The sequence below is a fragment of the Adiantum capillus-veneris genome, chromosome 3 (genome assembly GCF_014529385.1).
Source record: "Adiantum capillus-veneris isolate H3 chromosome 3, ASM1452938v2, whole genome shotgun sequence".
In the NCBI taxonomy this organism is placed as follows: domain Eukaryota; kingdom Viridiplantae; phylum Streptophyta; class Polypodiopsida; order Polypodiales; family Pteridaceae; genus Adiantum; species Adiantum capillus-veneris.
Genome location: NC_140933.1, coordinates 49,254,713 through 49,267,974, shown reverse-complemented (window position 1 = coordinate 49,267,974; position 13,262 = coordinate 49,254,713). Strand labels below are relative to the sequence as shown.

Sequence of the window (13,262 nt, the reverse complement as noted above, 5' to 3'; positions counted from 1 at the left end):
GAGGAAGAGAGTTCAAGTGAAGAGAGTGATAGCACTCTCAAAGTCATGGGCGTCACCATAAAGGAAACTACCTCATCAGAAGACAACCCAAGGATCCAAATGAAGAATGTGTGGGATGCCAGCCTAGAGGAGATGTTATCCAAGGATATAAAGGAAGAAGAAAAGGAGGGTTATGTAAATGTTCTCAAGAAGCATGCATCATTGTTTATTTCTGATTACACTCACATTACAGGTGTCACTGCAGTGAAGCATCATATCCATCTAAAAGAAGGGAGCAAGCCAGTAGTACAAAAACTAAGAAGATTAGGAGTTGTGCAACAAAATGCACTGTTGTCTGAGGTGAAGAGACTCTTAGAAGCAGGATTCATATACCCAGTAGAAGATTCAGAATGGGTCTCCCCAGTAGGGGTGAGGCCAAAGAAGAATGGTAAATGGCGAGTGTGCGTGGATTACAAGCCACTAAATGCTCCAACAAAGAGGGACCACTTCCCTCTCCCATTTCAAGATGAGATTCTAAATGAAGTAGCAGGCCATGAGAGATACACAGTGTGTGATGGCTACTCTGGCTACTTTCAAATACGCATTGCAGAGGAGGACCAGAAAAAGACTACTTTCATCACACCATGGGGATGTTTTGCATTTCGGGTCATGCCTTTTGGTCTCACCAACGCTCCAGCCACCTTTCAACGATTCATGAACATGGTCTTCCAACCTTACTTTGGTAAGTCCATAAGGGTTTTCATAGATGACTTTTGTATTTACAGCTCCAAAAGTATGCATCTCGGCAAGATTGATGAAGGATTTACTCGTTTAGCTAAGCTGGGTGGACAACTAAACAAGGACAAATGTCACATTGGGGAAAGCAAGGTTACACTATTAGGGCATGTAGTGTCCATTGATGGAATCGAGGTAGATCCTGAAAAGATAGAAACATTGCTAAATCTACCTTCCCCAACTTCCATCAAACAATTAATCTCCTTCTTGCAAAAGCTAAGATATTTGAGTAGATTCATACACTTACTCTCCCAAGTGATATTTCCTCTACAACAGCTGACTCGTCAAGAGACGCTTATTTGGAGTGAAGAAAGTGAAGGGCATTTTAGAGAGATTAAAAAAATGTTAGGGTCACTCCCTGTAATCCTCCAACCTTGTTGGGAAGAAACATTCTTTGTAAACCCTAGTGTGGGAGAAGAAGCCATTGGTGCTGCCCTCCTACAAAAAGATCCAAAAACCTCCTTTATGAGGCCTGTGTATTTTGCTAGCCGCCTCATGGAAAACACAGAGAAGGCCTACACCCTAATGGAACAGCTAGTGTTAGCTCTCATGGTTGCGGTAACCAAATTTCGGCCATACTTGCTGTCGAAGAGGTTTGTAATTATCACTGTGGAGGATATGTTTCCCTATGCACTACAACATATGGAAATCTCTGACAAAATAGCAAAGTGGGTGGTGCGACTTCAAGAGTTTGATTATACAATACAGGTTGAAAGAACAACTCGAGCATGCTTAGCCGACATTTTAACAAACAAGTGCTATGAAAAAGTTTGCCATTTGAAGAGAAAGGAACTTCCACCACCTCCAGCTGTAGAGGCTTTGGTCAATGCTTATAGCCTCTACTTTGATGGAGCATACAAGAGGGATCACTCTAGAAGATGTCCACTCCAACAATGAAGCAGAATATCATGCTCTAATTCATGGCCTTTGTTGGTGCCTCGATAATTCAATTAAGAGATTAAACGCTTTTGGTGACTCTATGCTTTTGGTAAGGCAAATGCAAGGTACATGGGCTTGCAAAAATGCCCGTCTCTCTACTAAAATGAGAGAAGCAAAAGCTCTTATGAGGAGATTTAGGGAGGCACAAGTACATCATGTACCAAGAGACCAGAACAAGGATGCAGACCACCTAGCATCATCAAAGTTAAATGAGTCAATAGTGGGAGCAGTGGCCATCAAACTTCCACTTCAGCAAGGCAAGGAGGACTTGGAAGATATTATGCACATTCTGGAGCAAGGAGAGGCTCCTAAACACTTGAATGCAGGGGAAAGGCGATGGTTAGCTAGGAAGGCTACCAGGTATCGCATAGTAAATGATGACTTGTATTGTCTTGGTAAGGATAGTGTGCTTAGGAGAGTTCCTTTGAAGAGATTTTAAAAGCTTGTCACGATGATATGTGCGGAGGACACTTTGCACACGACGTCACTAGTAGAAAGGTTCTACAAGCTGGGTTTACTTGGCCAAGTCTTCATCGTGATGTCAAATATTGGTGTCAAACATGTGATGAATGTCAGAAAGCAGGACCACGACGGCTCATAGCTGAACCTCAGAACCCAATAAAGGTATATGGGCCCTTTGAGAAGTGGGGAATTGATGCCATAGGGCCTCTACCACGCACTCAGTCAGGTAAAGAGTACATCATCATGGGAGTAGACTACATGACTAGATGGGCTGAGGCTATGCCGACCAATAGAATTACTGCTAAGGATGTGAGTCAGTTCATCTTTGACCACATTTGTTGCCGGTTTGGCACCCCTCTTGAAATGCTATCTGATAGAGGACCAGGGTTTAGAGCAGACTTGGTAGGAGAACTCATGAAGAAGCTAAATATTCAGCATCAACACTCTACTCCTTACTACCCTCAGTGCAATGGTTTGGTGGAAAAGGTAAATGGAATCATTTGCAAAATTCTCACCAAACAGGTACATGCCAGGCGCCAAGATTGGGACAAACACCTGAATGGAGCTCTATGGGCCTATAGAACCTCCTTCAAAACCACATTAGGGTACACACCCTTTCATTTGGTTTATGGAAAGGAGGCGCTTTTTCCCATTGAAGTGAAGTTAACAAGTCTTCGAATATTGGGTAGCCAGGTAGGCTCTCAAAAGGAGAAAGTACATCAAAGGATCATGGATCTAGAGAGGCTGCAATTGGATCGTGAAGAAGCCATCAACCACTATTCTCAAGAAGCAGAGAAGCGCAGAGAAAAGTTCAACAAAAAGCTAGCATCCAAAGACATCAAAAAGGGATCTCTGGTGCTTCGATATGACAATCGCTTCGACACTCGTAAGGATGGAAAGTTTCTTTTCCGATGGAAAGGCCCGTTCTTGGTCACCAAAAAGTTCAAAAATGGCTCTTACAGACTTCAAGACATTGACGGTAAAGTGCACAAGACCAGGACAAATGGATGGCGTCTAAAGCCTTATCACATCAGGATAAGGTCAGCTCAAGATCAAAGAAAGTAGGCTAGAGGCATAAATACCCCTAGCCAGGTTTGGGGGGGCTATGATCCGAGCCTATCACAAATTTTTGTTTATCATATTTTGTTGGTTTTCCTTGCTTCTAGAGGTTTACAATAAAAGAAAGAGTGAGAACAACCTCTTGGAAAAATTTAAAAAAAAAAGATTTTTTCTTGACTAGTTCACCGGAGGTGAAAGGTAGAGGGAGAACCTAGTGGTAAAGGGAAGGGAAAATATGTAAATGTGAAAAGAAAAGATATGATGTGGTTGTGGAGCCATGCACCCATGATTCAAGGGTCATGAGTGGCTCATATCATCATGGCTTTGGAGCCATATGATGATTCAAACAAATGGGACCCAAGTGGAAGACTTGGTAAAGGAAGAAACCAGGCACATGATTTTGTTGAATTTTTAAAAAATACTTCCACTCCGATCCAAGAAAAGTTGTCTTCATCAAAGTTGTAACTGACGAGCTGAAGATTCTGGCCATATTTTTTTTATAATTTTTGCATCTACGGTCTAGGAGATATGGCCAAAATGGTGGACGCCAATTTTTTCAACTGTGGTGGAGACCACCCCCCTACCTTTACACACACACACCCTTCCTTTTCCACATTGAGACCTTCTTTAAAATCAGCTATTAGTCTTCTCACCCTCCTCTCCTTCCTCCTCTCTCTCCAGCTCAAAAACCCATCAAAGTTCCTCTTCTAATCACCTCTCAAGTCATGCTTAATCTTGTTGTAATTCATAAGTTCTCATTCAACCCCTTTCTATTATTACTAGATAAGTATTGATTTTATGTAGATTCTTTACATTTTAAAATAAGAAAGCTCTTGGACTCAAGCTATGGAGGAAGGAGTGAAGACAACACAAGTGATGATGGAGCTAATTGGTCAACAAATCACTTGGAAGGAGCTTCTTCATTGGTTGAATGTCCCTAATCAAGCTTCATTTGTACAAATTACACTTGTATCTTAACCTCACTCCTAATCACTCTCTTTCCTATATAAAGAGGCCTTCCCCTTTGTAATTTAAAGCCTCCCTCAGCTCATTGAGCCTTTGTATCACTCACCATGAGCCCATAAGCTCATTCATTCACTCTATTCTTGCACATCCTAGACTGCAAATTGTTTCATGCTAGTAACCTCTCCTCCTCTTACTTATGTTAATTAAGAGAAATGTTTTATATGCGTGTGAGAGTGCTTGATGTGATCTTGGCTAATCCTTGAGTGACTATTTGGTAATCTATATGCTATTTGTGTTGGGAGTGTTTGAAGTCATCCATTCCTTGTACACACACCACGGTTAATGCTTCAGTCATAGTGATCTCTCTCTCTCTCTCTCTCTCTCTCTCTCTCTCTCTCTCTCTCTTTGTGTAGCGGTCCTAGTCCACGCTTCCAAGACTAGGTGGTGCCCTCATCTCATTTCCCTTGTGGCGCAATGGAGTTTGTTTTGGTGTAGAGGCTGCCATTCCAAATTTCCTTCGTCAGAAGGAATTGGGCTAGCAGGTATAACCGCTCAGAAAAACCTGGCTTCAATGAATGTTCTATGTAATAATACTGTGGCCCTAGGCCCAGAGCCTCAGTTACCATCGCCAATTTGATATTGTTCCTAAAATGCTCGCGACCCCAAAGGGTTACACGAGTCACTCGGTTCTGATATGACCACCATTTAGTTTGGGAAACAGAGGTTCCTAATTGCGGGAATAGATGAAGTTCATAATGGAGTAAAGTAGCTCTCCGAGTAGATTCACCATATTGATAAAGGTGTGATGTTGCTATGGAAAAAACCAGTTCTCGATTGTAGGCCATTATTGGATAAACACACCTGAGGAGAAAATAAACGGATATGTAAATTACTTGAGTACAGTTACTCCTTACTGTTACCTTGGACGTGGTTATGTATAAATGTCATCTGGGTTTTATAGACCCACCTTTTGACTTCGAGACAGAATTGGAAATAATAAATGATCACAAAAAAGTGCTGTTTCTATGTAGTGTATCTCACACCGTTAAGATCATGGCAGGTATACTGTACCCTAGTGGAAGGCTGCATGACTTAAGCTAATTGTAAGGTTCTGTTGAATTGATAACGGGGTGTGTGTGATCAACCTGGGCTAGGTACAAAAAGCTCATAAGGTGTTTCGAACCGGGTATCGATCGCATAAGTTTTTTTGGTTAAGTTGGTAGTCATAGTGTGACTTGGTACTATAGGACTTGACCTTGCTTTAAATTTAAAAAAATCTCTCTATACACTCAGTAGCGTTTTAAAGCTTCTCTGCATTTGTGACGGGCTTCCTGCAACACGCCACTGCCTGTGCTAGGGTTGAGTTGGCAGGTGATTGTAGCAGCGAGTGTTGGGGCGACTTGGTCTAGATCAACCGGATCTTCTGCTGGGGATAATCGCGGAGTATCTGGCCCATATAGGCGCCCTCTAGTGCGGTAGCTGGTCCGAGTCAGTGGCGGATCTGCTCCCGATTTGCTTCAGCAAGTATAAATGCCTCTTAAAAAGTGAGTACTCTTACTCACTTAGCATCATGTTGTATTCACCTGTGAGTGCATTCTATACCGTGTGGGTTAGAAGCTATTTTCTACTGTGTGCTCAATCATGCCGAAAAATAATGGGAAGGAGATTGTGGAAGCTTCTTCGTCTCCTAATCTACAGGTTAAACAAAAATTCTTTCTTGCTCTCGAGAATGTCTAAAAATACTGTGAAGCTTTGCTGAGACTATTTTGAGAAGCTGTAAAAAAACCAGTAATTATTTTTTTAAAATAACCCTGTTCCGGATACTGACCTTTCTTGTGTATGGGGTGTAATATGAGCTGTAAGATTGGTTTTCTTTGGGAATGATGCAAGTTATGGTTCTCTTTGACTAATGTTGTAAGGGTCCGTGAAATAAGCGGAATGGGAAATAAAAAACTGGTTATGTAAGCTAGTTTTTTTTGGATGGGATAAGTCTGACCCTATCGGCTAAGGAATAATATGACTTGACCATGTCTAAATATATGGCATGATTTAGGATCGGACTGCATTATGTTTGTTTGGAAATGGTAAGGTTAGCTGGTGATTATTCAATTTTTATATAAAAAAAATCTACTTGATGTATGTATAGTTGGTCTTTGCATAGAGCCAAAAATTCACAAATATTAAAAAAAGCTAAAAAACAGTGAGCAAGTAATGTCGGAGACCTATGTCAGCTGTAATACTAAGGAGGTCGGAGTACACTATGTACACGGGCTGACCTCAGATTGATTCAATTCATAGTACTGGTATCGAAGTTTCGGAATTGTCTAAAGAGACTTTGAATAAACTGAAGACTGTTTTCAGATTTGTTGCCATATTGGATGATACTCTGGAGGTATTATATGTGTTTTTTACTCGCTCGTTTTTTTCGTATTACAGCACAAGATGGAAGATGAGTGAAAGTTTCCTTTGCTAATCACAGATTCAGCCTATTGACAGATTTCTACTGGCTGAGACTGTTTGACCTTGGGTAATTCAAAAAAATAAGCTTGAAAGTATACTTATAAATTAAACACAAAACAGTGAGCTGATGGTTCTGTTACCTTGGTAAGTTGGAATACCGATGTGATGTAGTGCTCTAGGTAAGGTAACAAATCCTGGACTGATTTGGTTGTTCTTACTGAATCGACAAAAGGTTATTCTGAAATTACTGATTACTGGTGTCAAAAGGTTATGTAAGGTTTTGCATACCCGATTGTAGGAGTAAATAATGTTTTTTCAACTTAACTCGACCATTTTTTACAAGTTAGACTGATCTGTTTTACCAGTTGCCTATTGGACTGAATCGGCTAAAAAGGGTATTTTGTATATACTGAGTACTGGCTTCTGGTATGGTGCCCTATATGCTGACTGCACATACCGGACTGAGGTTGAATAAAAGCAAGTTTCTAATTTACTGGTTTTTTTCATCATCATCATATGCTAGGAAGAATAGCGGTAGGTTCTGATTAACCTATCACTAGTTCAATGTGGTGACAGATTTCTGATGGCTGAGGTTAGGTCGAACCTTGGCTACTCAATTCTTTTTGGTTACCTTCTTCCGCTGGGTTCTTTTTCTCATTCAAAATATATAGGCACTTGTCCTTACCTACCATCTTGCTAGTAGGTTTGATCTCGATACTATAGGGTAAATCATATAGTGACCTTAAGTGGATCCTGGCTAGTTAATCTGATGTTTTTGAACATACGTTTTTATTTTATTGATTTAACTAAAATGATACTCTGAATTTATAGATTACTTCAGAGTTATTGCCCTAGTTTCTGATATTTGATATGAATGAATGCATTATATGGTAGATGAGTATGGCATATAGTTCCCTCTATCTGGGCATGACCGGAGGATTTTTTTCGAACTGAGTCTAAGTTGGCTCATTGTGACTAAGTAGTCCAATATATTGTAGTATACATTTGTTAGCTGGCATATGGCAGCAGTAGGAGTGACATAACATAATAGTAAGGATTTTTGGGAATAATGGTTATGAAATTCCTCTAAGAAAGGGGTATCTCTGTTAGGTAATAAGTGGTAAATACTAAAAGTTTTTTTTGGGGATATCCCAGCCCGATTATAAAACTAGTTCCGAATAAAAGGTTCTATTACAAATGTTGTTGATATACAAGGAAGTGGGTAGTTTTGATCTGGCTTGAGACTACTTCAAATGGAATATAAGTCACTCTTATCTAGTTAAGGATGACGTTCTGGAATTTTTTTTTCTACTTAAACTCCTTTAAAACCTTAAGATTGGTAAAAAAAATGTTTTTTGAGAAAAAATAAATCAGAATTTATGGCTGCTCTATGGGGTTGGGTACCGTTTGTATCAGATTGGCAGAAAAGCCAAGGATCTTCGTTGTTTAAAAAAAAAAACCTTTTTTTTATCAAAAAGAACAAATTACAAGTTAAGAACTATGCTTTTTTTATGGTGACATGGATAACAATTGGGATGCCCAGCATCACCTGCGTACAGTCACGTGCTAACAAACTGTTTTCTTGTGGCTATGGGTGCAGGTGAGGGCTACCTTCCTTGATTAAAATGTCCAGTTCTTAACAAATGGTGGATCTCTTAGTGTGACGCAAAATTTCCCAGACTTTGGGTTTATGGATTCTTGAGCTGTATTTTGTTATCTTCATTACCTTGTACAAAATTTATTTTCAACTGCAAATAAATTATTGTGCAAAGCCACTGTACTTTTCTAGAATTGTTAGTCTGTGAACAATTAGTGTTCGTTTGTGTATATATATATATAGATTTAGAACGGCCACACACACACACACACACACACACACACACACACACACACACACACACACACACACACACACACACACACACACACACACACACACACATACACACACACAAGCACAAGCACTCTGCTATCATGTGAGAGGCTGCCAAATGAGAGGCTGCAGTGCAGTTGGCCAGGGTAGCCATGGCGCTAGCAAATGAGGAGGCGATGAAAGGCAAGAAACACTCGCGTAGCTCATGCAAAGAAAACACATCATCTAGCTCTTCTATCTTCACCCCTTCTCCTTCAAAGCTCACTACCAGACTTGATGGTGGTGAAGATGATGATGGCTCTTGCATGCGCTTGCGTTGTTGACGTTGTTGCTCGATGCCTCCAACTCCATCTTCGACTGGTGCTTCTCTTTTCACTCTTTTCTTCTCTTTGTCTCCACCTCTTTCTCTATCATTGGAGCCACGACATTGACGGAAAAGTTCAGCAATGCGCGCATCCCACGCACCTTCAATGCCGCTCGATCATATGCCAAAGTTGCCTCCTCAGCCGCGTCAAAGGTCCCTAGCCAAACACGGGCCCCTTGCCTTGCAGAGTCTCGGATCTCGGCTGCATATTTGCCCCACTGCTGACGTTGTACTCCTCGGTAATGCTTCTTGTTGGAGCTCTTGGCAAGCTCTACGGGTGTTAATGATGAGCTTGAAGGGGCAGAGCACAATGTAGAGGCAACACCATTTTTATGCCTTTCTTTGGAGGAGTTGTATTTTGCGGTGTTGATGATCTGGGTGCAAGGTGACTCTCCGTCGATGCATCTTTGCATTTTGGGGTGCACGGAACCCAGCCTGTCTTGTTCACAACTTCTTTAAGAATGCCATACACCATCATGTTATCTGAGTCATATGCTTGGATTGATTATATCTGTTTTGATGGATGAGGTACCTTGAATAATGCAAAGCCAAGGCTAGTCTAATGTAAAAAATGCACAAAATCTTTGCTAACTTAACCTAATTTATCACAAGAAGGTTTTGACATTTTCTTATGTAGGAAAATGGGCTCTTTCTCATTGTTTGCATGTACTGTTTAACATCACGAGCTTCCACTCAGGAGGCACCACATACCTAGCTAGTGTGCTTGGGGACCACCGGCTTGCCCACTAGGCCGACGATCCCCTGCCCCCAACCGCACCTAACTAGGTATGCGGCACCCTTGCTAATAGAAGCCCATGATGTTATAGTAGGTCACAATGTGAGAATTCTTAGGAATTTGTCCAAAAGCTCTTGTATATGGAAATAAGTTTTTTTTTTGTGTTTGTCAGAATGAGGAGAAAGAAATGGTTTCTTCAGCGATATCTGAATGCTTGGACTTTGGAGAGGAGCTTTTCACTATAGGAAGCTGGGAACATAAAGATTTGGTGAGTAGGGATGGTAACATGAAGTTCTCTACATTTGTATTTTTTGCCTCTATTGATCAGAGGAGCGAAAGAGCAGCTGGCAGAGTGCGTGCACGGCCCTTGTTGCAGTATTGCTGATTGGCTACACAAGAACCCAAATTGTATGCCCATCAAGGCCAAATATGACACCCTCATCCGAGAAGGATCTGCAGAGTGGCGGAAGCTATTTGATGTTGAGGCCTACAGAAGCAAGTTTGTGGATGGCCACTTTGACCTTGAGACTGTCATAAACGCAAGAATATGACCACTAGCAGTGGATCATGAGCGTTCCTTCATTGGCTTTTTCCAACCTGAGGGGCTAGATGACACCTACAACAATTTCTTGCAAGGCGCGAAGTATTTTGAAGAGATTTGGGCAACAATAGATCAATAGAGTGTAGGCTTGCAGCCCAATGGGGGATTCAGCTCTACATTGTGAGCTGGAATGATCATTTTTTCCTATTGAAGGTATGCAAAGAAGCTTACTACATTATTGACACACTGGGGGAGAGGCTTTATGAGGGATGTAATCAGGCATACGTTCTTCGCTTTGATAGCAAGACGAGCCTCTACCATGTGCCAAAAACGGAGGCTTCAAAGGAGCCTGTTAAAGATAAGAAGGAGGTCTTCCCTACCAAAACAGAGGAAAACCAGTCGTCTCAAGCTCAAGATGTGGGTGTTTCCTTCCACCACAGCAACACCTGCAGCTTAGTTGTTGCCAAGCTGCACGCAGGTGTATACACATACACTGCTGAAGCTAGCTTTTGCCCCTTTATATATTGCGCTCTGCTTCTTCTGTCTGTATCAATGCGCACTCTTACTTATATGCTGGTGAAGCTGTGTGATGATAGAGGTTTGCTTTTGAGTTGTCATTGCATATGCGCACGCGCTCGCGCGCGCACACACACACACACACACTCTCGTACATGCACACAGTATTAAGGTCTCTTTCACACACAACCTGCACGCCTACACACATGCACACTCACACATTGAACTGTTTTTTTGAAACATAGCTCTGAACCTATTTTGCAGGCACTAACAAAGTGCAATATTCAAACCCAAGCTTGGAGACTCCATTTTTTGTGCCTCAGTTTTCACATGTTAAGCCCATGAATTGAAGCAGAGGTTGAGAGGCATGGCCATTCTTCGGGTTCTTTTCCTCTCTTCTTGTATCCACGTCGCAGGAGCTTGTTGTGCCTCTCTCTCTCTCTCTCTGTGCATGCCCACATGCATAAGCACACACACACACACACACACACACACACACACACACACACACACACACACACACACACACACACACACACACACACACACACACACACACACACACACACACACACACACACACACGCACGCACGCACGCACGCACACACACACACACACACACACACACACACACGTAGCACGGATGCACGTAGTCCATGTGATAAATTCCTCTCACCCTCCGGGAGCCTCTTAGGACACACACATACACTCAGCGCTACAGACTCCTCTCCCACTCACTATCGTTAACAGAAATCCCTATCTTTTCTACCCGTTTGGTCACACCTTTGGATTACATAAACCTGTGGTATTGCATTTTTCACTGCTCTCACACCCAAAGAGGCAAGTGATGAAGAAGAAGGGGGGGGGGGGGGGGGGGGGGGGGGGGAGAGTATCTGCTCTCGTTTTGCGTATTTTGTTGTAGCGCTGCCCTGGAGCTCGCTGCTGTGTATAATTTTCCGCGAGTCACATTTCAAAGGCTTTGCAACAATATTATGCCTCTTCGTAGGAGAGAAGGGGCAGTGTGTAGGTGTCGCTAGGAGCCTCGCTTCACAACATCGTTTAAGCAAGGCCCAATTTGAATCGTCGATTATGCAACGGCTACAAATTCAAGTCGTCGATTATGCAACGGCAATGGTTGTTTATGCGACGGCCGATTTTTTTATTATAAAAATATCCGTGCTTATACGACTGAAACCTCGTCTATGTGACGCATTCGTCATCAGTTAAATGACGCTCGTCAATTATTAGTCCCTCGCAAACCCCCCCTATGGCTAGTAGTGGTGTAACGGTAACAAAAACTAGCGGATTGAAAAAAAATGCCATAACTTTCATAGAATTCATCCAAAATTTCTGGACCTTTGCTCTATAGAGTCCATAATTTCTCAAGAGCTTTACAATGATAGGTCATATCAGGGGGTTCTGAGCAATATTTAGAGGGGTTTACTGGGTTGCTCTCTTTTTTGCAGCTTTGATGATGCGGCACCCTTAAATGGCCCAAAAATGAGCTCAAAATTTTCCTAATGCCTAAGCACATGATCAATCCACAAAGGGAAGTAAGCCCAAAGCTTTGGGAAAAGCTTCAAACTTCTCATGAGGCAAATGCCTTTGTGAATAGATTTGCAAGGTCATCCTTTGTGTCGGCACATAAGCTAAGCTGATCTTTCCTATTGAGAGCCTCTCTCTGACATAGTGATAATAAACCTCAATGTGCTTTGTGCGAGCATGAAAAACTGGGTTCCTCGCAATTGCCAATGCACTCTGATTGTCACTGTAGATGTTGCTAACAGTGCCCTGTCCAACACCCAAATCAACCATAAGGGGTTTGAGCCATACACACTCAACCATAGCTATGACTATTTTCCTATTCTCAGCATCACAACTGGAAGTGGTCATAGTAGGCTGCTTCTTGCTCAACCATGATATGCATGGACTCACCAAGCATGAAGCAAAAACTACTTGTGGACACTCATGTGTAATAACAACGAGCCCAATCTAAGTCCGAAAAATAATGTAAATCTACCGGCAAGGATCCTCCCCCCCCTTTGAATTAAAACAAGCCAAGATATAAAGTGTCACTCATGTAGTGAAAAATCCGCTTGATAGCCTGCCAATGCTTAGACCCTGGGCTATGCATAAATTTGCTAACTTGTGAGATTGCATATTGAATATTGGGCTTCGTATTGCATACATAAATAAGACATCCAATAGCAATGATAAAGAGTGACATCATGAAGACTCACTTTTAAACGTGTTTCCATAGGAGCAGCAATAGGTTTGCAATCCTCAAGTCCAAACTTACATAGTGTTAGCGTGTCGCTGACGACGGACGTCTGTAGCATAGCTATATGGCACTAGCATAATATCAATACTCAGGGAAGTGTTCTTTGTCGTTGATGACACTCCCCCCTTCCTTGAGTGATTCATATCTACTGTGTTCTTGCTGATGCGTGTGTTTTTTCTTCAATTGTCGAGGCAATTTTACATCCTTTTGCTCATTCTTCTTTTTGTTTTTTGTGAAGATTTCTTTTGATGTTTTTTGCCTTTGTTGGGATTGAGCTTCGTGGGCTGTTG

The 13,262-nt window shown here is 41.9% G+C and overlaps 2 pseudogenes; one reads left to right on the top strand and one right to left on the bottom strand.

Moving 5' to 3' along the window:
- Nucleotides 1–5,489: 5,489 nt before the first annotated feature.
- Nucleotides 5,490–9,522, bottom strand: LOC147460885 (uncharacterized; annotated as a pseudogene).
- Nucleotides 9,523–9,820: 298 nt separating this feature from the next.
- Nucleotides 9,821–10,313, top strand: LOC147460884 (uncharacterized; annotated as a pseudogene).
- The last annotated feature ends 2,949 nt before the right edge of the window (nucleotides 10,314–13,262 follow it).